General features: G+C 44.6%; 1 protein-coding gene across 1 annotated transcript in view; it reads right to left on the bottom strand.

Moving 5' to 3' along the window:
• The window catches only part of CDH22 (cadherin 22), a 628,328-nt gene that overhangs the window by 33,675 nt on the left and 570,653 nt on the right, over positions 1-24,000 (bottom strand). The gene's annotated exons all lie outside the window — the stretch shown is intronic.

Genomic DNA, 24,000 nt, shown 5'->3' with positions numbered 1-24,000 from the left:
GCCAGCCCTGAATTCTCTCAAACTCCTCTCCGGAAATGCCGGAATTCTAACGGCTTACCGCCGACCCTGAGCACATGCAGACATAGACCATACTGTTGCAATGTCTCATACACACATGTAAAATGGTTGATACTAGCGCACCCGTGTGTGGTTCTGAGACCCTTTTATATGTCCAGCTCAGGTCCAGTAGGACAAGACCTTACTTCCGGACCAATCCGGAGCTGCCACATCGCCAAAGCAGCTGATGACCGACCACCAATGAGACGTCACCACATCACGAACATGCTTAATAGGGTGATTTCTGGATTTAGTCTCTAGAGCGTTGGCTCGTCGCTGCCTACCACTGGTTACCATAGGTTTGGCTGAAGAGCCAGCAGTAACCAGATGAATAGCAAGAGCGATGTCTATGCTCAGCAGTACCCACAGCGGCCAAAGCTGAATGGGAGACCGCAGATGCAAACAAGGCTTGGGATCTACCCTGTGCAGCGTGAGAATCCCGGCGCCTAACAGATACAACATGAATCTGGGATAGGTGGGGGTTTCCAAACAAGTGTCTGATAAGAAGAGTTGATGATAAATAGAGGATTTGAATGTCATACTCTTACCAATCACACAATAAAGGGTTTGTCCCATCTTTATGTTTCAGGAGCAAACTGCTCCCCAGCCTCCCGACTACCTGATGATTAACAAACAGTTCAGACCAGCAGCATGGGTTTGAAAGTTCAGACAGCTTTAGAGCAGCACTCCCAAACTCTATAGCACAGAACTTTAAAGCAGTGCACTCCTTTATCTAGCAAACTAGTCACTTTTGATAAACTACATGGTGGCAAATAACCAAGGCAAAGAGCAAAACATTACAGGACTAAAAATCCCCCATTCTTGATAATGGAGACGATTTCTAAGAAGAGTTAAATTGCCAAATTGCTAGTTTTTTTTATAAGCAAATCCTTATCTGATTTACAAAAACTTTTCATAAGTTGGGCAATGTTTTTTTTTAAATAAAAAGAAAGTTAGTCATTGGTGGTCTCCAGCTGAACATGAGATAATGCTCTTCGGCAGCTGACCGCTGAGACATGTGTCTGGCTGATACTATTGTTAGTGCTCGCCTGGTGAAAAGGATCTGCTAAGTTTCAGGTCAGGTTGAACACATAGACCAGGTGATGACGCAAATAGGACTTAGACAACAGGCTATGGAAGGCAGGAAGCAAGTGGGGCAGGACACAATAAAAAGAAATTCAGGCAAACATATGAGAGCAGATGAAGGGTTAAATGGAAGGTTTGAACCAGGATGTAGATACAGGCTGAGTAAACCACAGGTGGTTGTAAGTATGATTGTAGTATAATGTGAAAAATCTCTAAATTAAGGTTAGCAATAGTTACAGCAGATGAAGGCTTAATTAGAATTTCTGATTAACAGTAGATGCATGTTGCAGAAACCACAGGAATTTGTAAAGATGTTTGCAGCTGATGCAAGTAAATGGTGGCAAACTCCAAGACAAACAACAACTGAACACTCCACTGACTAAATACTGAGACGCCACATGTGTGTATGTCAACCTTAAAAAGCCATGAACAATGATAACCGGTATGCCGAAGAGCTTGTGTATACAAACGCTGAGCACAGCAAAGTGAGGAGGCCATAAAGTAAGGGGAAAGAGCCTGACCCTGGATTTTAAATGTTTTCCTAACTACTTCCAATAGGTGGCAGTAGTGAGGCAGCTTTATCTTTTTCTGGTAGAGAGCTAATTATCATATCTTATATCCACTATCTTCTAATAATTTGCTGTTCACATTCCCTTTAAAGGGAATCTGTCAACACATTAGATTTATCTAACCTATTAATATGGGCATACAGGCTATAGACTGCTGAAAAAGTCCTCCCTGTATCCCTCATATCAGATGCCTTGTTGTGGAAAAGTAATCTTTTATTGCTTTATGTAAATGACCTTTTCCAGGCTATGGGACAGACATTGCCCGGATAATGCTGCCTCTTCGCTTTATTACTCTCTCTTTTTCCTCCCACATTGTCATTGTGTCCCTGTTACGTCAGGTGCACAGCCAGAAATCCCACGCCTGCGCATCGTATTCCGCCATTCTATGGGCATTGGCTTAATGTAGCTTCTTCACAGGCGCCGGCGAGTTACTGATACTTCCTCTCCCAGTGATCTCCAGGGTGCACTTCCGAATCCGTCCTCCCTTCATGGACAGTAACCCTATTGGTTCTGCTAACATCCTCAATAGAATGAAAAAGCAATAAATCGGCACTCAGTGTTGAATTGTGGTGCTCGTGGAAGGAGAATGCAAATGGAGAAACAGGTCCCAGCACTCACGTGTTGAATAATTGCTGTTTATTTCAATTCAGTGCATAGAAATCCAATTAAACTTTTCAGCCCATCCCAATTAGATGAAAGCCTAGGGTGGGCTGAAACGTCTAATTAGATTTCTATGCACTGAATTGAAATAAACAGCAATTATTCAACACGTGAGTTCCGGGACCTTTTTCTCCATTATAATCCTCAAAAACCTGAACCTCCCACTCCCGTTTCCAAGACTTTTCATGAGCTGCGCCACTTCTCTGTAATGCACTACCAAGAGCAATACAATTAATTGCCAATACCCTCAGTTTTAAGTGTGCCTTAAAAACTCACTTCTTTAGACTGTCGGCTCACCTTATTTATGTAACTATTCCAGTTTTTCCCTTCCAACATTTTCTTCCATATCTGATCCCTCATAGCATCTGCTCACACACCCTCCATGCACTTAGCAGCCCTCTGTGTCTGTACTTGTACACATACTGGCTGGTGACCGGTTCATGCAGTGTATTGTGAATGTTGTATTTATTATATTGATGGCAGGACCTTACAGGACAAGCACTTTTTACCATTTACCTTTCGTGTCTCCCCTATTTCCTCATAGATCATAAGCTTGTGAGCAGGGCCCTTGCTCCTCTGGGTATCTGTTGAATTATGTGTTGCTCTGTAATGTCTTTATTGTCTGTACAAGTTCCCTCTATAATGTAAAGTGCTGCGGAATATGTTGGCGCTTTAGAAATAAAATATTATCATCCATAAGGCATACAGGTATGTCTGTAACCTGTATGCCCATATTAGTAGGTTGTGGTGACAGATTCCCTTTAACTAATACACATATCACCATAATGATCTAGTTTTACAGTATTTTAATTTGGTTATATACTATTAAAATTACCTATTTTTATTATACTAGAGCAAACTTTTGTAGAGCATCGCGTGGACCACCAGACTATGAATTCACTAATGAGATCCCTTTGGTACTTGATAGTCTTCTGCTAGAACTTTAAGGTTATTTTTCCCTATGTGTTACAAAAGGGCCCCATGGGACCTGACATTTCTGCCTCCTCTCTTTCTTGCTAGAAGACTATAAATCACATGGATCAATAGTTAGGAGTTTCCTTTAAATGAAAGAGTCCCAAAGTGAAGGCAACCTGATGAGCTGCAGGGATAAAACATTTGTGCCGGGAGAGGATAAAGATGTGTCATTCTAGTTTGTAGCTAGTAGCAACTTTACTTGCAAAGCAGTCTTTCCTAAGTAGTATTGATTGGGTATACATGGCAGATATATACAGTATATATATATATATATATATATATATATATATATATATATATATATATATATATAATTATTTATAGGGCACATGAGCCCATTTCATCTGCTTGCATTAAGGGAGTTCATTTACTCTCTCAAAGATTAAACTAATTGTATTCCACATCCTAAGGGGGGTGTCCACTACTTTTCTATTGATGACCTATCCTTAGCATAAGTAAACACTATAAGATTGGTGGGGGTCCAACATTTGGAACCCCATATAAACATCAGTTATCATCTCTAATGGTGGCCAAATGTAAACAGTGCACAGAGCAGAACAGTATAGCTGTGAACACTGAATAGTGGTTGGATATGTTGAGGAGAGCCATAAGATCAAATACTAAATTAACCTCAAGACTTAATAATAAGAGATTGAGAGAAGCGACCCATAACGTTTATTATTTAACCTTACATAAGCTTTTTCAGATCAAAGTGAGACACTAAAGATGGCTGCCATTTCCTGTTTCACCACACCATTTGCTGGTATCCAAGATAGCGCCCACCCTGATGACCTTATGGATTCACCCACAATAACGCCCAGCCTGATTACCTCATGGATCCACCCACAATGACGCCCATCCTGATGACCTCATGGATCCACCCACAGTGACACCCACCTTGATGACCTCATGGACCAACCCACACTGATGACCTCATGGATCCACCCACGGACTTGCTCATTGCCCAATCCACTAACCAATGGAATACATCCGATCACTCCCATTTTAGAGCAAACCGAGCCCCCCTTACAGGGGTTATATAAACCTGCGTTTTGACTAAATAAAGCCCTTGGAGCTGAGCCATAGATTGATCAAGGAGAGTTTACATCCGACTGTGTGTCTGTCTGGTTTATTTCTTTAGTGCGCACCTGATCAATATCCATTAGGTCAGGAGTAGGCAACTGGAGAGAACATTTCTTATTATTCAACCAAACATATTTGGCATCCAACGTGGGGCCAGCAGAGGAACAGCCCTTAACCCTGAGGACCGGTGGGTGGAACGGCAGGACGCGCTGAATACCCCGAACTTGGAGACTGATCACCTCCTTATCAGAACACGGTAAGTCTGCTGATTTTTATAATCTGTAGTCTTTACCTGTGTCCTTCAGGGTATCCTGTGCAGATTGTCTGACTGTGTCCGGTTTTTGCGGTATCTGTAAGACATCAGAAGGGTCTCTCTGCTGCTGGTCATTTAATTGCAAGAACCGTCACATGTTTTAGTTGCCTACTGCCTGTTAGGTGTTGTGAAGAGGGGAGATGACTGGTAGTTAGGAGAGCAAGTGGATTTTTCAGCGTTTTTTTCTTTTCTTTAAAATATATATACAGTGGGGCAAAAAAGTATTTAGTCAGTCAGCAATAGTGCAAGTTCCACCACTTAAAAAGATGAGAGGCGTCTGTAATTTACATCATAGGTAGACCTCAACTATGGGAGACAAACGGGGAAAAAAAAATCCAGAAAATCACATTGTCTGTTTTTTTATCATTTTATTTGCATATTATGGTGGAAAATAAGTATTTGGTCAGAAACAAACAATCAAGATTTCTGGCTCTCACAGACCTGTAACTTCTTCTTTAAGAGTTTCCTCTTTCCTCCACTCATTACCTGTAGTAATGGCACCTGTTTAAACTTGTTATCAGTATAAAAAGACACCTGTGCACACCCTCAAACAGTCTGACTCCAAACTCCACTAAGGTGAAGACCAAAGAGCTGTCAAAGGACACCAGAAACAAAATTGTAGCCCTGCACCAGGCTGGGAAGACTGAATCTGCAATAGCCAACCAGCTTGGAGTGAAGAAATCAACAGTGGGAGCAATAATTAGAAAATGGAAGACATACAAGACCACTGATAATCTCCCTCGATCTGGGGCTCCACGCAAAATCCCACCCCGTGGGGTCAGAATGATCACAAGAACGGTGAGCAAAAATCCCAGAACCACGCGGGGGGACCTAGTGAATGAACTGCAGAGAGCTGGGACCAATGTAACAAGGCCTACCATAAGTAACACACTACGCCACCATGGACTCAGATCCTGCAGTACCAGACGTGTCCCACTGCTTAAGCCAGTACATGTCCGGGCCCATCTGAAGTTTGCTAGAGAGCATTTGGATGATCCAGAGGAGTTTTGGGAGAATGTCCCATGGTCTGATGAAACCAAACTGGAACTGTTTGGTAGAAACACAACTTGTCGTGTTTGGAGGAAAAAGAATACTGAGTTGCATCCATCAAACACCATACCTACTGTAAAGCATGGTGGTGGAAACATCATGCTTTGGGGCTGTTTCTCTGCAAAGGGGCCAGGACGACTGATCCGGGTACATGAAAGAATGAATGGGGCCATGTATCGTGAGATTTTGAGTGCAAACCTCCTTCCATCAGCAAGGGCATTGAAGATGAAACGTGGCTGGGTCTTTCAACATGACAATGATCCAAAGCACACCGCCAGGGCAACGAAGGAGTGGCTTCGTAAGAAGCATTTCAAGGTCCTGGAGTTGCCTAGCCAGTCTCCAGATCTCAACCCTATAGAAAACCTTTGGAGGGAGTTGAAAGTCCGTGTTGCCAAGCGAAAAGCCAAAAACATCACTGCTCTAGAGGAGATCTGCATGGAGGAATGGGCCAACATACCAACAACAGTGTGTGGCAACCTTGTGAAGACTTACAGAAAACGTTTGACCTCTGTCATTGCCAACAAAGGATATATTACAAAGTATTGAGATGAAATTTTGTTTCTGACCAAATACTTATTTTCCACCATAATATGCAAATAAAATGTTAAAAAAACAGACAATGTGATTTTCTGGATTTTTTTTTCTCAGTTTGTCTCCCATAGTTGAGGTCTACCTATGATGTAAATTACAGACGCCTCTCATCTTTTTAAGTGGTGGAACTTGCACTATTGCTGACTGACTAAATACTTTTTTGCCCCACTGTATTGTCTGTGGTACAGTACACAGTTTGTCACCTGTGATGCGATTTTCAGTTCCGTATAGGAGAAACTAGGACCTGGAGTGAATTGACTCGGCCTAGTAGGGGCCCGTTAACTTGGAGTGAGATGACTCAGTTCGGCGCCTAATAAATTGTGCAGCAGCCTGTTAACTTGGAGTGAGATGACTCAGTTTGAGCCTAATAAATTTAGTTTTTCCTTGTGACTTGGAGTGAATTGACTCAGAACAGGGCCTGGTAATTTAGGAGTAATTTGATTAACCCCTTCAAATCGCAGCCCTTTTTTGTTTTTGCGTTTTCGTTTTTCACTTCCCTCCTTCCCAGAGCCATAACTTTATTATTTTTCCGTCAAAATGGTCATGTGAGGGCTTATTTTTTGCTGGACGAGTTGTACTTTTGAACGACACCATTGGTTTTACCATGTCTTTTACTAGAACACGGGAAAAAAATTCCAAGTGCGGTGAAATTGCAAAAAAAGTGCAATCCCACACTTGTTTTTTGTTTTGCTTTTTTGCTAGGTTCATTAAATGGTAAAACTAACCTGCCATTGTGATTCTCTAGGTCATTACGAGTTCATAGACATCTAACATGTCTAGGTTATTTTTTATCCAAGTGGTGAAAAAAAAAGTGCCATTTTCCGATACCCGAAGCGTCTCCATTTTTCGTGATCTGGGGTCAGGTGAGGGCTTATTTTTTGCATGCCGAGCTGACATTTTTAATGATACCATTTCGGTGCAGATACGTTCTTTTGATCGCCCATTATTGCATTTTAATGCAATGTTGCGGCGACCAAAAGAATGTAATTCTGGCGTTTTGGATTTTTTCTCGCTACGCTGTTTAGTGATCAGTAGGTTTGAACGAAACGGGTCGAGATTTTTCAAAAGTCGCCGACTTTTGGCAAGGTCGGGTTTCATGAAACCCGACCCGACCCCAGTGTGGGGTCGGCCATGAAGTCGGCGATCTTTTGAATCTGGAATCGGAATTCCGATACCGATTCCCGATATGTTTAAGATATCGGGAATTGGTATCGGAATTCAGATTAAAGTGTAAAATAAAGAATTAAAATAAAAAATATCGCAATACTTACCCTCTGACGCGCCCTGGTACTAACCGGCAGTCTTCCTTCCTTAGAATCAGCCTTCCAGGACCTGGCGGTGACGTCGCGGTGACGTCGCGGCTTGTGATTGGCCGCGCGGCCGCCCATGTGACCGCTCGCACGACCAATCAGAAGCCGTGACGTCACCGAAGGTCCTTCAAGCGCTGATTCTTAGGAAGGAAGGCTGTCGGAAGGAAGCAGGGCGCTTCCGAGGGTGAGTATATTCCTATTAGGTATATACTCACCCTCGGAAGCACCCTGCTTCCTTCCGACAGCTTTCCTTCCTAAGAATCAGCGCTTGAAGGACCTTCGGTGACGTCACGGCCTCTGATTGGTCGCGCGAGCGGTCACATGGGCGGCCGCGCGGCCAATCACAAGCCGCGACGTCACCGCGACGTCACCGCCAGGTCCTGGAAGGCTGATTCTAAGGAAGGAAGACTGCCGGTTAGTACCAGGGCGCGTCAGAGGGTAAGTATTGCAATATTTTTTATTTTAATTCTTTATTTTACACTAAAATATGGATCGCAGGGCCTGAAGGAGAGTTTCCGCTCCTTCAGACCCTGGGAACCATGGAAACCCAATGCACTGCATTGGGTTTCGAGTTTCGGCCGACCCCGACCCCGACTTTTTTATAGGATCGGCCGATTTCACTCGACCCGACTTTTGAAAAAGTCGGGTTTCGTGAAACCCGACCCGATCCTATAAAAGTAAAGGTCGCTCATCCCTAGTGATCAGGTTAATGCTTTTTTTTATTGATAGATCGGGCGATTCTGAATGCGGCGATACCAAATACGTGTAGGTTTTTTTTTTAATTGTTTTATTTAGGATGGGGCGAAAGGGGGGTGAATTAAACTTTTATATTTTTTATATTTTTTCATATTTTTAAAAACATTTTTATTTACTTGTGCCATGCTTCAATAGCCTCCATGGGAGGCTAGAAGCTGGCATAGCCTGATCGGCTCTGCTACATAGCAGCGATCATCAGAACGCTGCTATGTAGCTGAAATGCAGGTGTGCTGTGAGCGCCGACCACAGAGGGGTGCTCACAGCAGGCCGGCATCAGTAACCATAGAGGTCTCAAGGACCTCTATGGTTACCATCCTGATGCATCGCCGACCCCCGATCATGTGACGGGGGTCGGCGATGACATCATTTCCGGCCGCCCGGCCGGAAGCGCCGGTTAATAGCGGCGGGTGAATAGCGATTTCACCCGCCGCTATTGCGCGCACATGTCAGCTGTACAAAACAGCTGACATGTCGCAACTTTGATGTGGGCTCTGTTATGAAAGGCAATTCAGTATCACAATGGACATGGAGGTCAGAGCACATACAGTGATCTGACAATAACCCAAAATCATAGAACGAGCTCTGAGACGTGGGAACTCTGCAGCCCGCAATCCCCTATCCTCTCCAAACAACACTAGAGGCAGCCGTGGATTGCGCCTAACTCTGCCTATGCAACTCGGCACAGCCAGAGAAACTAACTAGCCTGAAGATAGAAAATAAGCCTACCTTGCCTCAGAGAAATACCCCAAAGGAAAAGGCAGCCCCCCACATATAATGACTGTGAGTAAAGATGAAAAGACAAACGTAGGGATGAAATAGATTCAGCAAAGTGAGGCCCGACTTTCTTAACAGAGCGAGGATAGGAAAGATAACTTTGCGGTCTACACAAAACCCTAAAGAAAACCACGCAAAGGGGGCAAAAAGACCCTCCGTACCGAACTAACGGCACGGAGGTACACCCTTTGCGTCCCAGAGCTTCCAGCAAAACAATTAGACAAGCTGGACAGAAAAAATAGCAAACAAATAGCAAAGAAGAACTTAGCTATGCAGAGCAGCAGGCCACAGGAATGATCCAGGGAAAAACAAGTCCAACACTGGAACATTGACAGGAAGCCAGGATCAAAGCATTAGGTGGAGTTAAGTAGAGAAGCACCTAACGACCTCACCAGATCACCTGAGGGAGGAAACTCAGAAGCCGCAGTACCACTTTCCTCCACAAACGGAAGCTCCCAGAGAGAATCAGCCGAAGTACCACTTGTGACCACAGGAGGGAGCTCTGCCACAGAATTCACAACAGTACCCCCCCTTGAGGAGGGGTCACCGAACCCTCACCAGAGCCCCCAGGCCAACCAGGATGAGCCACATGAAAGGCACGAACAAGATCGGGAGCATGGACATCAGAGGCAAAAACCCAGGAATTATCTTCCTGAGCATAACCCTTCCATTTAACCAGATACTGGAGTTTCCGTCTTGAAACATGAGAATCCAAAATCTTCTCCACAATATACTCCAATTCCCCCTCCACCAAAACCGGGGCAGGAGGGTCAACAGATGGAACCATAGGTGCCACGTATCTCCGCAACAATGACCTATGGAATACGTTATGTATGGAAAAAGAATCTGGGAGGGTCAGACGAAAAGACACAGGATTAAGAACCTCAGAAATCCTATACGGACCAATAAAACGAGGTTTAAACTTAGGAGAGGAAACCTTCATAGGAATATGACGAGAAGATAACCAAACCAGATCCCCAACACGAAGTCGGGGACCCACACGGCGTCTGTGATTAGCGAAACGTTGAGCCTTCTCCTGGGACAAGGTCAAATTGTCCACTACATGAGTCCAAATCTGCTGCAACCTGTCCACCACAGTGTCCACACCAGGACAGTCCGCAGACTCAACCTGTCCTGAAGAGAAACGAGGATGGAACCCAGAATTGCAGAAAAATGGTGAAACCAAGGTAGCCGAGCTGGCCCGATTATTAAGGGCGAACTCAGCCAAAGGCAAAAAGGACACCCAGTCATCCTGATCGGCAGAAACAAAGCATCTCAGATAAGTTTCCAAGGTCTGATTGGTTCGTTCGGTCTGGCCATTAGTCTGAGGATGGAAAGCCGAGGAAAAAGACAAGTCAATGCCCATCCTACCACAAAAGGCTCGCCAAAACCTCGAAACAAACTGGGAACCTCTGTCAGAAAAGATATTCTCTGGAATGCCATGCAAACGAACCACATGCTGGAAGAACAATGGCACCAAATCAGAGGAGGAAGGCAACTTGGACAAGGGTACCAGATGGACCATCTTAGAAAAGCGATCACAGACCACCCAAATGACTGACATCTTTTGAGAAACGGGAAGATCTGAAATAAAATCCATAGAGATATGTGTCCAAGGCCTCTTCGGGACCGGCAAGGGCAAAAGCAACCCACTGGCACGAGAACAGCAGGGCTTAGCCCGAGCACAAATCCCACAGGACTGCACAAAAGTACGCACATCCCGCGACAGAGATGGCCACCAAAAGGATCTAGCCACTAACTCTCTGGTACCAAAGATTCCAGGATGACCAGCCAACACCGAACAATGAACCTCAGAGATAACTTTATTCGTCCACCTATCAGGGACAAACAGTTTCTCCGCTGGACAACGATCAGGTTTATTAGCCTGAAATTTTTGCAGCACCCGCTGCAAATCAGGGGAGATGGCAGACACAATTACTCCTTCCTTGAGCATACCCACCGGCTCAGACAAACCCGGAGAGTCGGGCACAAAACTCCTAGACAGAGCATCCGCCTTCACATTTTTAGAGCCCGGAAGGTACGAAATCACAAAATCGAAGCGGGCAAAAAATAACGACCAACGGGCCTGTCTAGGATTCAAGCGCTTGGCAGGCTCGAGATAAGTAAGGTTCTTATGATCAGTCAATACCACCACGCGATGCTTAGCTCCTTCAAGCCAATGACGCCACTCCTCGAATGCCCACTTCATGGCCAGCAACTCTCGGTTGCCCACATCATAATTCCGCTCAGCAGGCGAAAACTTCCTGGAAAAAAAAGCGCATGGTTTCATCACTGAGCAATCAGAACCTCTCTGCGACAAAACAGCCCCTGCTCCAATCTCAGAAGCATCAACCTCGACCTGGAACGGAAGAGAAACATCTGGCTGACACAACACAGGGGCAGAAGAAAAACGACGCTTCAACTCCTGAAAAGCCTCCACAGCAGCAGAAGACCAATTGACCACATCAGCACCCTTCTTGGTCAAATCGGTCAATGGTTTGGCAATACTAGAAAAATTGCAGATGAAGCGACGATAAAAATTAGCAAAGCCCAGGAACTTTTGCAGACTTTTCAGAGATGTCGGCTGAGTCCAATCATGGATGGCTTGGACCTTAACAGGATCCATCTTGATAGTAGAAGGGGAAAAGATGAACCCCAAAAATGAAACCTTCTGCACACCAAAGAGACACTTTGATCCCTTCACAAACAAAGAATTAGCACGCAGGACCTGAAAAACCGTTCTGACCTGTTTCACATGAGACTCCCAATCATCCGAGAAGATCAAAATGTCATCCAAGTACACAATCAGGAATTTATCCAGGTACTCTCAGAAGATGTCATGCATAAAGGACTGAAACACTGATGGAGCATTGGCAAGTCCGAATGGCATCACTAGATACTCAAAATGACCCTCGGGCGTATTAAATGCAGTTTTCCATTCATCGCCTCGCCTGATTCGCACCAGATTATACGCACCACGAAGATCGATCTTGGTGAACCAACTAGCCCCCTTAATCCGAGCAAACAAATCAGATAACAATGGCAAGGGGTACTGAAATTTAACTGTGATCTTATTTAGAAGGCGGTAATCTATACAAGGTCTCAGCGAACCATCCTTCTTGGCTACAAAAAAGAACCCTGCTCCTAATGGCGACGATGACGGGCGAATATGCCCCTTCTCCAGGGATTCCTTCACATAACTGCGCATAGCGGCGTGCTCAGGCACGGATAAATTAAACAGTCGACCTTTTGGGAATTTACTACCAGGAATCAAATTGATAGCACAATCACAATCCCTATGCGGAGGTAGGGTATCGGACTTGGGCTCATCAAATACATCCCGGTAATCAGACAAGAACTCTGGAACCTCAGAAGGGGTGGATGATGAAATTGACAGAAATGGAACATCACCATGTACCCCCTGACAACCCCAGCTGGACACCGACTTGGATTTCCAATCTAATACTGGATTATGGGCTTGTAGCCATGGCAACCCCAACACGACCACATCATGCAGATTATGCAATACCAGAAAGCAAATAACCTCCTGATGTGCAGGAGCCATGCACATGGTCAGCTGGGTCCAGTATTGAGGCTTATTCTTGGCCAAAGGCGTATCATCAATTCCTCTCAAGGGAATAGGACACTGCAAGGGCTCCAAGAAAAACCCACAATGCTTAGCATATTCCAAGTCCATCAAATTCAGGGCAGCGCCTGAATCCACAAATGCCATGACAGAATACGATGACAAAGAGCAGATCAAGGTAACGGACAGAAGAAATTTTGACTGTACTGTACCAATGGTGGCAGACCTAGCGAACCGCTTAGTGCGCTTAGGACAATCAGAGATAGCATGAGTGGAATCACCACAGTAGAAACACAGACCATTCAGACGTCTGTGTTCTTGCCGTTCATCTCTGGTCAAAGTCCTATCACACTGCATAGGCTCAGGTTTAAGCTCAGGTAATACCGCCAAATGGTGCACAGATTTACGCTCACGCAAGCGTCGACCGATCTGAATGGCCAAAAACATAGACTCATTCAAACCAGCAGGCATAGGAAATCCCACCATGACATCCTTAAGGGCTTCAGAGAGACCCTTTCTGAATATAGCTGCAAGCGCAGATTTATTCCATTGAGTGAGTACAGACCACTTTCTAAATTTCTGACAATATACCTCTATCTCATCCTGAGCCTGACAAAGAGCCAGCAAATTTTTTTTCTGCCTGATCCACTGAATTAGGCTCATCGTACAGCAACCCAAGCGCCAGGAAAAACGCATCAATATTACTCAATGCAGGATCTCCTGACGCAAGAGAAAATGCCCAGTCCTGAGGGTCGCCACGCAAAAAAGAAATGACGATCCTAACCTGTTGAACTGGGTCACCAGAGGAGCGAGGTTTCAAAGCCAGAAATAGTTTACAATTATTTTTGAAACTCAGAAATTTAGTTCTATCTCCAAAAAACAAATCTGGAATAGGAATTCTCGGTTCTAGCAAAGAATTCTGAACCACAAAATCTTGAATATTTTGAACTCTTGCCGTGAGCTGATCCACACATGAAGACAGACCTTTAATGTCCATTGCTACACCTGTGTCCTGAACCACCCAAATGTCTAGGGGAAAAAAAAGGCAAAACACAAAAAAAATGGTCTCAGAACTTCTTTTTTCCCTCTATTGAGAATCATTAGCACTTTTGGCTTCCTGTACAGTTATGAAAGGCAATTCAGTATCACAATGGACATGGAGGTCAGAGCACATACAGTGATCTGACAATAACCCAAAATCATAGAATGAGCTCTGAGACGTGGGAACTCTGCAGACCGCAATCCCTAATCCTCTCCAAACAACACTAGAGGCAGCCGTGGATTGCGCCTAACTCTGCCTATGCAACTCGGCACAGCCAGAGAAACTAACTAGCCTGAAGATAGAAAATAAGCCTACCTTGCCTCAGAGAAATACCCCAAAGGAAAAGGCAGCCCCCCACATATAATGACTGTGAGTAAAGATGAAAAGACAAACGTAGGGATGAAATAGATTCAGCAAAGTGAGGCCCGACTTTCTTAACAAATCGAGGATAGAAAAGGTAACTTTGCGGTCTACACAAAACCCTAAAGAAAACCACGCAAAGGGGGCAAAAAGACCCTCCGTACCGAACTAACGGCACGGAGGTACACCCTTTGCGTCCCAGAGCTTCCAGCAAAACAATTAGACAAGCTGGACAGAAAAAATAGCAAACAAATAGCAAAGAAGAACTTAGCTATGCAGAGCAGCAGGCCACAGGAATGATCCAGGGAAAAACAAGTCCAACACTGGAACATTGACAGGAAGCCAGGATCAAAGCATTAGGTGGAGTTAAGTAGAGAAGCACCTAACGACCTCACCAGATCACCTGAGGGAGGAAACTCAGAAGCCGCAGTACCACTTTCCTCCACAAACGGAAGCTCCCAGAGAGAATCAGCCGAAGTACCACTTGTGACCACAGGAGGGAGCTCTGCCACAGAATTCACAACAGGGCTCACCGCCGGAGCCCACATCAAAGGGGGTGACACGGCATGCGCAGTAATAGTACGGCGCATGTCGCGAAAGGGTTAAGTAGGGAATAATTGGTTTGTAAAGTACGGAACACGGAAGTCAGACAGGGACCACGTGACAAGAAGGAATAGGAAGTGTGTGCTGCAGACTCAGTTCTCTTTAGTAATAAATTGAGCGCCCCCCGAGGAAGCAGCATATGCGAAACGCGCGTCGGGGCTCCCTTTCCCGCACACGGCTGCAGGTTGGTACCCTTTGTATGTACTCTCTTATCTGGATTATGCAGGCAGACTTTAGGCTTCATTCATTCTATTATATGGGATTTTCCTTTTATTATTGATCCATGCCTTTGGTCTTGGCAAGCTTGTGCCATATAGGATACTTTGCCATATTTAGCTTACATTAAGCATTTTTTTGATACTACCTGGTATACATTTCTTTGCACTAGGCACTTTTCTTACATTGTCCTGCATACTGTGTATCTCCCTGCATCAGCACTTTATCTTAGAGCATTCATTATACGTGTATTATCCCTGATTACCATGTGCTCAGTGACCCTTATAAAAAATCAGTATGATTTTATTATTTGCACTATGCAATATATACTTAATTGATGTATGGTATTTTGCACTTTTGGTATCAGTGTTATTGACCAAGTTTTTTGCTCTATAAAATGTATCACTCGTTCCGTGTGTGGCACTAGTGTCGCCTTTTTTATCTTTTCATTGCATCCCATTATTTGGTTTCTATTCATTTTGTCTGTATTTGTGTATGGTTCTTTAATAAAGTGTTACATTTTAGCTCTTAGTGTCCATTTCTCTTTTGGGATTCTTTTCAGTTCTCTTTAGAATCTCAGGTTTGAGTCATCTCCCTCGTCTTATTGTTTGTTTGGTGTTTGTTATCTTGATATATATATATATATATATATATATATATATATATCTATAGAAAGATGGAGAAATTAATGCAGTTCTGCCGTATTGGCACTAAGCCAAATTCAGATGGCAAGTTAGACATGGGTACATTAGTGGCGACTCGTGAAGGGAAGCGTCAAATTTAACAATGTAAAAAGCTCATGTAGTTGTGTGGAATACCAGAAGGGGGGAGGTTACAGCCCCTGGAGTGGAAGACTGTCTTGAAAGAAAGAAAAGGTATCTTAGAAGATAATGGATTCTTGTCTGCTGCTAGGGCATGGGAAAGAGTCTCTGAAAGTCTGTATAGAGAAAATTGGGTAGAAGAGGAAAGGAATAAAAGGGTAGAGTTTTGAGTTATGTGTATTACAAAAATATATCCTGTGAGCGGCCACCACCGTAGAATGGTGGCCCAGAGCCATGTGCTAACTCTGACTTCAGCCATTTTGTGGATGGGCCATATGCTTATTCTGATGGCAGCGGCCATTTTGTGGATGGCAAATATAATGCTGGCGGCAGCCATTTTGTGGATGACAAATGTGTTAATGCTGGCAGCAGCCATTTTGTGGATGGCAAATGTGTTAATGCTGGCAGCAGTCATTTTGTGGATGGCAAATGTGTTAATGCTGTTCAGCAGCCATTTTGTGGATGGCAAATGTGTTAATGCTGGCAGCAGCCATTTTGTGGATGGCAAATGTAATTCTGGCGGTAGCCATTTTGTGGATGGCAAAAGTGCTAATTCTGATGGCAGCCATTTTGTGGATGGCAAAAGTGTTAATTCTAATAGCAGCCATTTTGTGGATGGCAAATGTAATTCTGACAGCAGCCATTTTGTGGATGGCAAATGTAATTCTGGCGGCGGCCATTTTGTGGATGGAAAATGTGCTGCTCCTGGTGGTGAACATCCTAGACTAAGGCTACACACCAAGTCACTAAATCCTTGTTACCCAGTAATGACCACTAACGGCCAATACTATATTCCTTCGGGAAGTGAACAGGCTTTACCCATGTTTCCCATTTCAGTGGTTTCCAATGGGGCACCGACCCTTTCCCCTATCACTCCTGTGAATCTAGCAATCCTCCCACATGGATCGTCCCCGGCACCGACCCTTTCTACTGTCACTTCCACTGCCAATTTAGCCGCACACCCACACGAGATGCTCCAAGCAATGGCCTCTCCTCCCAATGCTTCCACTACAACAGCACTCTCACGCAGTCTACCTAACCTTATACTTGGTACCTCACAGGCTAGGGGGAGGGAATGTTGGCAACCTATTTTTGAAAAAGAACTTCCTGAGGGAGCCTTGTTAGTGGTGGGAAAGGGTGACCTAACAACAATGGAGACAGGCGCTATTGTTAATGCTGCCAATTCTCGGTTAGAGCACAATGGAGGTGTAGCTAGAGTTATAGTGGAAGCAGGAGGGGTGACTATTCAAGCTGACAGTCGAATTATTGTTGAGTCACGTGGTCAGATAGCTGTTAGGGACATAGCAGTTACTAAAGCTGGCAATCTTCCGTGTAGAATGATCATACACGCTGTGACCCCTACTTTTGACCCTATTCATTCAGACATTAGAGCTCAACAACTTTGTGCAGTAATAACTCGCATTTTAGAGTATGCGAATATTAGTGAGCAGATTGAGACCTTGACAATTCCCGCCATTGGTGTTGGCATTTTCAGTTTCCCTGTTCATGCATGTACAAGGGAAATCATTGGAATTATAATACACAAGAGTAGCCCCCCAAGCATTTGCTGCCTCTCTGAAATCAGGTTAATTAGTAATGAGGACAGGACTGTTAAAGCTTTTAAGACTGCCTGCATCACCTGGACCCCACACCACGATACTGGAGCAGCCCAAATAGAGCCCCTCATTCCAGGACTGTTACCTCCTCCTGCTCCTCATACAGAAGTGATTACATCTGTACTCCTGGTGCCATCTCTACTCCCACCTCAAGTGCCACCAACAGTGCCAATGCTCATGTCTGAGGAGCCCATCTCTACTCTGTTGAACCAACTTCCAGATCCTGAAAAACAGCCAATGCTTTTCGATAGAAGCATGCTTCAAATCCAAAGGAATTACTCAGTGACGTGGCAAGATCTAATTTCCCTGGCAAATCTTACAGCACGCGTTGCATATTGGCCTGTTATGGAGATCGCTTTCAATGATGCCTCACTTGCCAGTGACACCACATGGGACTCTGGTATTTTGTTCTGGCAACAACTTAAGACATGGGCCTCGGATAAGTTGGCTGATCAGTCAACATCTTTCAAGGATGTCATGCAGCAACCAGGGGAATCGATGGAGAGATATCATGCTCGCCTAGATCAAATGTTTAATGAACTTGGCTTCAGTAATCAAATAAAAGTTCAACGGACTCTGCTCGTCTCCTCTTTTGTTGAAGGCCTTTGGGAAGCCCTGAGAAAGCAATTTCAAGCAATCAGACCTGAATATGCTACATTGGATCCTAAGGATGTTTTAACGATAGCTAAGGGATTAGAAAAAGCACTCTCTTGGAATCCCAAATTCTAATATCATCTGAGGACATCCAGTTCTCTTAATAGCTCCACACGACATTATTGCTATTCTTGCTACCTAAACATCTGTTGGTGCAGCGTCATATGAGACTCCAATGTTCGCTCTTGGTTCCGGATAATGTCACTCTTGTCCGCTGCGCCATCCTTAAACTGTTCATGCTGCTCCCTCTTTCCAGGGGGGATGTGGATGATGAAGCTGATGCTCTCTGTGAAGATGTTTCTACACACTCAGAGGAGGATCATGACTGTCTTGAATAAATGCAGGAAGAAGTAGCCTCCAAGAAAAAAATACTTGTCTGAAGACCCATTCCCACATGCTGACCTGATGTTCTTCACTGATGGTTCCAGATTTGCAGATGAAACAGGAAGGTTCCATACGGGATATGCCATGGTTACACATGACCAAGTCATCTCAGCCGGATCCTACCACCGCACATGTCTGCACAAGAAGCGGAACGTAAGGCTTTGACACTGGCTTGTCAGGAAGCGACGGAGAAGCTGGCTCATGACTTCGGCAGTATCTGGGCAGCCAGAGGATACCTAACGTCCAGTGGAACTCCTGTAAAACATGCTGCTACCATACAAGAACTTGTAGCCAATCTAGATCTACCTTTGGAGGTTGCAGTGATCAAGATCAAAGTTCATGGGAAATTGGATTCTCCAGAAGCAAGGGGGAACTGACAAAACAGCAAAAACTTATGCTGCAGATCCATTTTGGGAAAGAGAAAGCAGCGATGTACGTGTCAGAAGACACTGAAGAAGGGCCTAAAAGCTTTCTTATGAGGATTATCCATCTACATCAAGACAAGACATCAGATGATGAAAAGAAGTCATGGCAAGAAGGAGGAGCTAAAAAAAGGGATGAAGATGGAGTCTGGAGGGTGAACAAAAAGCTCTGTCTACCCCGTAATCTGTACTCCTCGGTGACAGAATGGGCACACGTTATCACCCAGAGGCAAGAATCAGATGAATGACCTGATTTGGAAGACTTACATAGCACCTGGGATCTCTACTGTCACCCAAAAATATTGCAATTCCTGCCTTGTGTGTGCAACATGCAATCCAGCACTGCCCCAGAAAGTTACTCAAACATTTGGCTAAACCACTCTATCTCTTTCAGAGGATTCAGATAGATCACATTCAAATGCCAAAAGTAGGGAAGTACAAAAATGTACTTGTAGTGACTGACATGTTCTCAGGATGACCCGAAGCCTATCCAGTAACCAACATGACTGGCAGAGTGACTGTTAAGAGACTGATGACTGAAGTAGTATGCAGATATGGGGTCCCAGAGGTAATTGAGAGTGACCAAGTACCCGCATGCATTGCAGCACTGACTAAGGAACTATGGACATTGGTGGGAGCTGATTTGGGTTTACATACTCCATATCACCCACAGACCAGTGGGAAAGTAGAAACACTGAATGGCACCTTCAAAAATAAAATACTGAAAGCCAGTTAGGAGGTCAGACTTGGACAGACATTTTGCCCGTTTCCTTATACTCAGTCAGAAACACTCCAAGGGGTCCTACTAAACTTACACTATTCGAGATTCTTTTTGGGGGGCCTCTACGGTTGGGTCAATATTTTCCACAACAGCTAGCCTTAGGAAGTGATACTCTTGTAAATTATGTAATTGTCCTTACTAAAGAACTGTCAGTAACACATGTACAAGTTTTATCATCCATTCCAGGTCCAGATTCCAGTGAAGGTACCCATGCTTCCGACCTGGTGACTACGTGCTGGTAAAGTAGTTCATCAGAAAGACATCCCTGGAGTCGAGATTTGAGGGTCCCTACCAAGTGCTCCTGACTACTCCTACTTCGGTGAGGGTTGCTGAGCATCTCCTGGATCCATCTCTCACATTGTAAACTTGTTAGACAGAAAGGGACAGAGTAGGATCTGACCTGCTTGTCAAAGTCCAGCTACAAAGGGAGGTTTTCCACAAGGGAAAACTTGTCTTAATCTGGTGAAAACTCCAATAACCCCCTCCCCGGCGAGACGGTCAGATTTAGGATGTGTACATCAGGGTTAGTCACATGTGTGTTTTATGTAACCATGGAGATGGGAGATGGGAGAGTAATAGATCCAGCAGGTAGGAAAGTCCCGAGGACACGGGTAGCGCACTCCGATATACATAAAAAGGTTGCACTCTATCGTGCCAAAACACGTCAAATATGAAATACATGAAATATGAATAGCAAAATTGCTTTTTGAACATTAGGAAAATTTTTTTTGAGACGCTTAGCACAGAATTTGGCCAAATAGTGTGAGCCCATCAACCATCGTCAAGGTGGTCTAATAAAAAAACTGATGGGTAACTGACCTTCCTCAGTTACCCATCAGTTTTTTAATGAGACCACCTTGACGATGGTTGATGGGCTCACACTATTTGGCCAAATTCTGTGCTAAGCGTCTCAAAAAATTCCTGATGACCTCATGGATCCACCCACAATGATGCCCACCCTGATGACCTCATGGATCCGCCCACAGTGACGCCCACCTTGATGACCTCATGGACCAACCCACCCTGATGACCTCATGGATCTGCCCACAGACTTGCTCATTGCCCAACCCACTAACCAATGGAATACATCCGATCACTCCCATTTTAGAGCTAACCGAGCCCCCCTTACAGGGGTTATATAAACCTGTGTTCTGGCTAAATAAAGCCCTTGGAGCTGAGCCATTGATTGATCAAGGAGAGTTTACATCCGACTGTGTGTCTGTCTGGTGTATTTCTTTAGTGCGCACCTGATCAATATCCATTAGGCCAGGAGTAGGCAACTGGAGTGAACATTTCTTATTGTTCAACCTAACAGATACAGAGTCAGTGGGCAGAGATGTGCTGCTCTACTTCGTACACTCTTTGTATTCACCTGCCGCCATAAGAGATAACAGCTAAGGACAGAACTTTAATATAGAAGTAGCAGACATCGAATTACATAATCCAGCTCAGTAGTTTGAAGGGTCATTTACACTGCATGACAATTGTTCATTAGTGTTGGTAAAAATGCTAATTTCATGATTATCTTGTTGTGTAAACAACTGCCAATCACATGATGACCGAGAAAAACACTTGGTTATTGGGTAACATGATATTTTATGTAGCACAAAAGATCATCATTCTCGGCAGCACATTGTGCTGAGTAAACAGGAATCTCATTGCCGAGAACTATGGCAGTATGTAGGCACTGAGTGATCTAGTATACTGTAGATCACTCAGTGCACATTGTTTAATTTATACTGCCTGTGTAAACAGCCATTTAAACCACCACCGATGAGTAACAGTTTACCTAATGGTGGTCACAACATTCCGCCATTGAATCTATGTAGAAAGACCTTAAGGTAAGGTAAGGTAACTGCATCAGGACTCAATCTTTCTATGACAATGAATTTATGGGTCATAGGAGGTTGTAATTTTTAGCTAATCCCATTTTTTTAGACTGAGCTACAAAAGATACCCAGATCAGCAGGTGCCCCAAGCAATCATCTGTAGCCTGCAATGATGAAAAATAATCTGAAGCCTACAAAATGTGGATATCTTGCCCAACATCATCCAAATCTAGCAGTAAATCCTGCACTTGCTTTATTCACCTGAAGGCTGGTGCATGCACCTTGGTCAGAGAACGTTATCGACATCATGGGGCTGGTTATCTTCACTGGAAGATGCTCGGAAGTGCGATTACCTACACTGCAGGAGGCTCCAATAATCTTGTCTCGCTCATTGGTCTTCTTGAGGGAGATTTGCATCAGCTTAGGACAAGTGTAAGGCCTATTTTTACAGAACTATAATGTTACACTTAGAAATGTGCATAGGACAAAGCAATGAGGGTATTTGGAATATCGTAAAACCAGATGACAGGTTCCCTATAATTCCTTTCCAGCAATACTGAAGGGAAAATGAGGCATTATATGGTGCCTCTGTAACACCTCAGGTAACCGGTTGTTACAGTGGCATTGCTTTCCTCACGGGGAGAGTGATGTCATGCTTGGAAACGAGGAAGGATCCCTTTAAAAGGTATTCAGCACATACAACACCATTCTGACTCCAGGTGGTCAGAAGGGGGAGCTCTACACCCGACTTCAGGGGAGCTGCTCTCTCTGGTTGGGAGGAGGAGTCAGTTGCTAGGCAGTTGCTAGGAAGCTAGGGAGAGTTAGTCAGTTGGTGATAGCGAGGAGTGAGGAAGGAAAGCTGGGGCCGTGCAGACGAGTGATTCTGCAGCTCCTGGGAGGAGAAAAGAGAGCAGAGCAACTTGTAAATAGACTGAAAGGAGGAAGGAACAAAGGCAAAGTGAAGAGCTGGAGAGAGAAGTTGCGACTGAACTTCATCCATGCTGAGCGCATTTACCGGTAGCCGGAAGACCGAGGTTGTGGGGGTAACTTTATGCCCCATGGCAGAAACCAGCAGACAGCTAGAGTTCAAGTTACCTGTCCACCATTAACACCCGAGAACACAGTAACAGATAGAGCCCGGGTCATGATAGAGATCTGTAAAAAGGCTCGAGTTACCTGTCGTACGGGTTAGTGTCCTACTAAAGGGGGACAGAGAGAATGTGAGGACCTTGAGTGAGGCCTAAGGCAGCAAGGGACTGCAACAAAGCACTAGAAGGAAGGCTTCCAACCACACCTGTATAGGGGGATTCCTGAGATGCTTCCAAGCCAGCTGGACCACCACTAGCACCTGTGATCCGGTACCCTGGACTGTGGCTGCCTGAATCATACAGTAAAGTGGTAAAGAGACTGCAACCCTGTGTCCTACGTTTCTTTCTACACCACCACCTACCACCTGTCTCTACAACACCGGGAGCCCTGGGGACCCAGCTTCACCTGTGGGAAGCCATATCATCCCAGGCAGTAAGGGACTACACACCATGCTAGTAGGAAGGCTTTTAACTCCACCTGGTAAAAGGGACACTGAACTCACTTCCAAGCCAGCCAGACCCTGCCTGTACCTGTGATCTGGTGCCCTGGACTGCGGTTGCCTGAAGCCTTCAGTAAACCAGGTAAAGAGACTGCAAACCTGTGTCCTCCGTTTCTTTATCACTACCCACCTTCTCCAGCTACACACCAGGAGCCCTGGGGACCCAACTTCACCTGTGGGAAGTTATACCATCTTAACTGCCATAACATCACCCCAGTGGACCCCTTTAAGCAGCGATGGTCACCCCTGACTGAATACCACAAGTGGCATCACAAATTTTTATTATTTCACATATCCCTTAAAAGATCATCCCTTTTACATAGGTGTCCAGGGCCACAGACCGGGTCACCGTTGCCGTGACACATCCCTTTAAGTACCGGACAGGTACCGAGTACCCCACTGCCCTAATGGGTGACTCACCTATTGACATACATGAGCCCTGATATGCCAGATTGCCAATGATGCTCTTGAAATAAAATGTATAGTGATAAAATTGTCATTTTTTATTTGTTGAAAAGTTGTTAGTTAAACAACAGTTAATAGGTGAAACTGGACCCCAAAATTTATTGCGCAATTTCTCCTGAACGTGGTGCTGCACCATATGTTGTCAGAAATGACTGTTCAGACAGATGTCAGAGCTGAGGAAGAAGGAGAGCTACTTGGCTTTTGGAACCCTAGAATAGTATGCCGGCGACATTTGCAAAGCCGCTAAAAGTGCCAGAACAACAGAAAAACCCCAAAAGGGACCCCATCATAGAAATTGCTCCTCTCAATGAATTCATCTACAGCTGCAGTGACTAATTTGTAATATCCAAGCCAGGGCTTTTTTCTGGAGAATTGAAAATATGCCAGTTTAGTTCCCGTACATTATTCC

Source organism: Ranitomeya imitator, chromosome 2, assembly GCF_032444005.1.
Source record: "Ranitomeya imitator isolate aRanImi1 chromosome 2, aRanImi1.pri, whole genome shotgun sequence".
NCBI classification, from domain to species: domain Eukaryota; kingdom Metazoa; phylum Chordata; class Amphibia; order Anura; family Dendrobatidae; genus Ranitomeya; species Ranitomeya imitator.
Note: the sequence above shows the minus strand (reverse complement) of the source record. Positions and strands in the feature narration are given on the sequence as shown.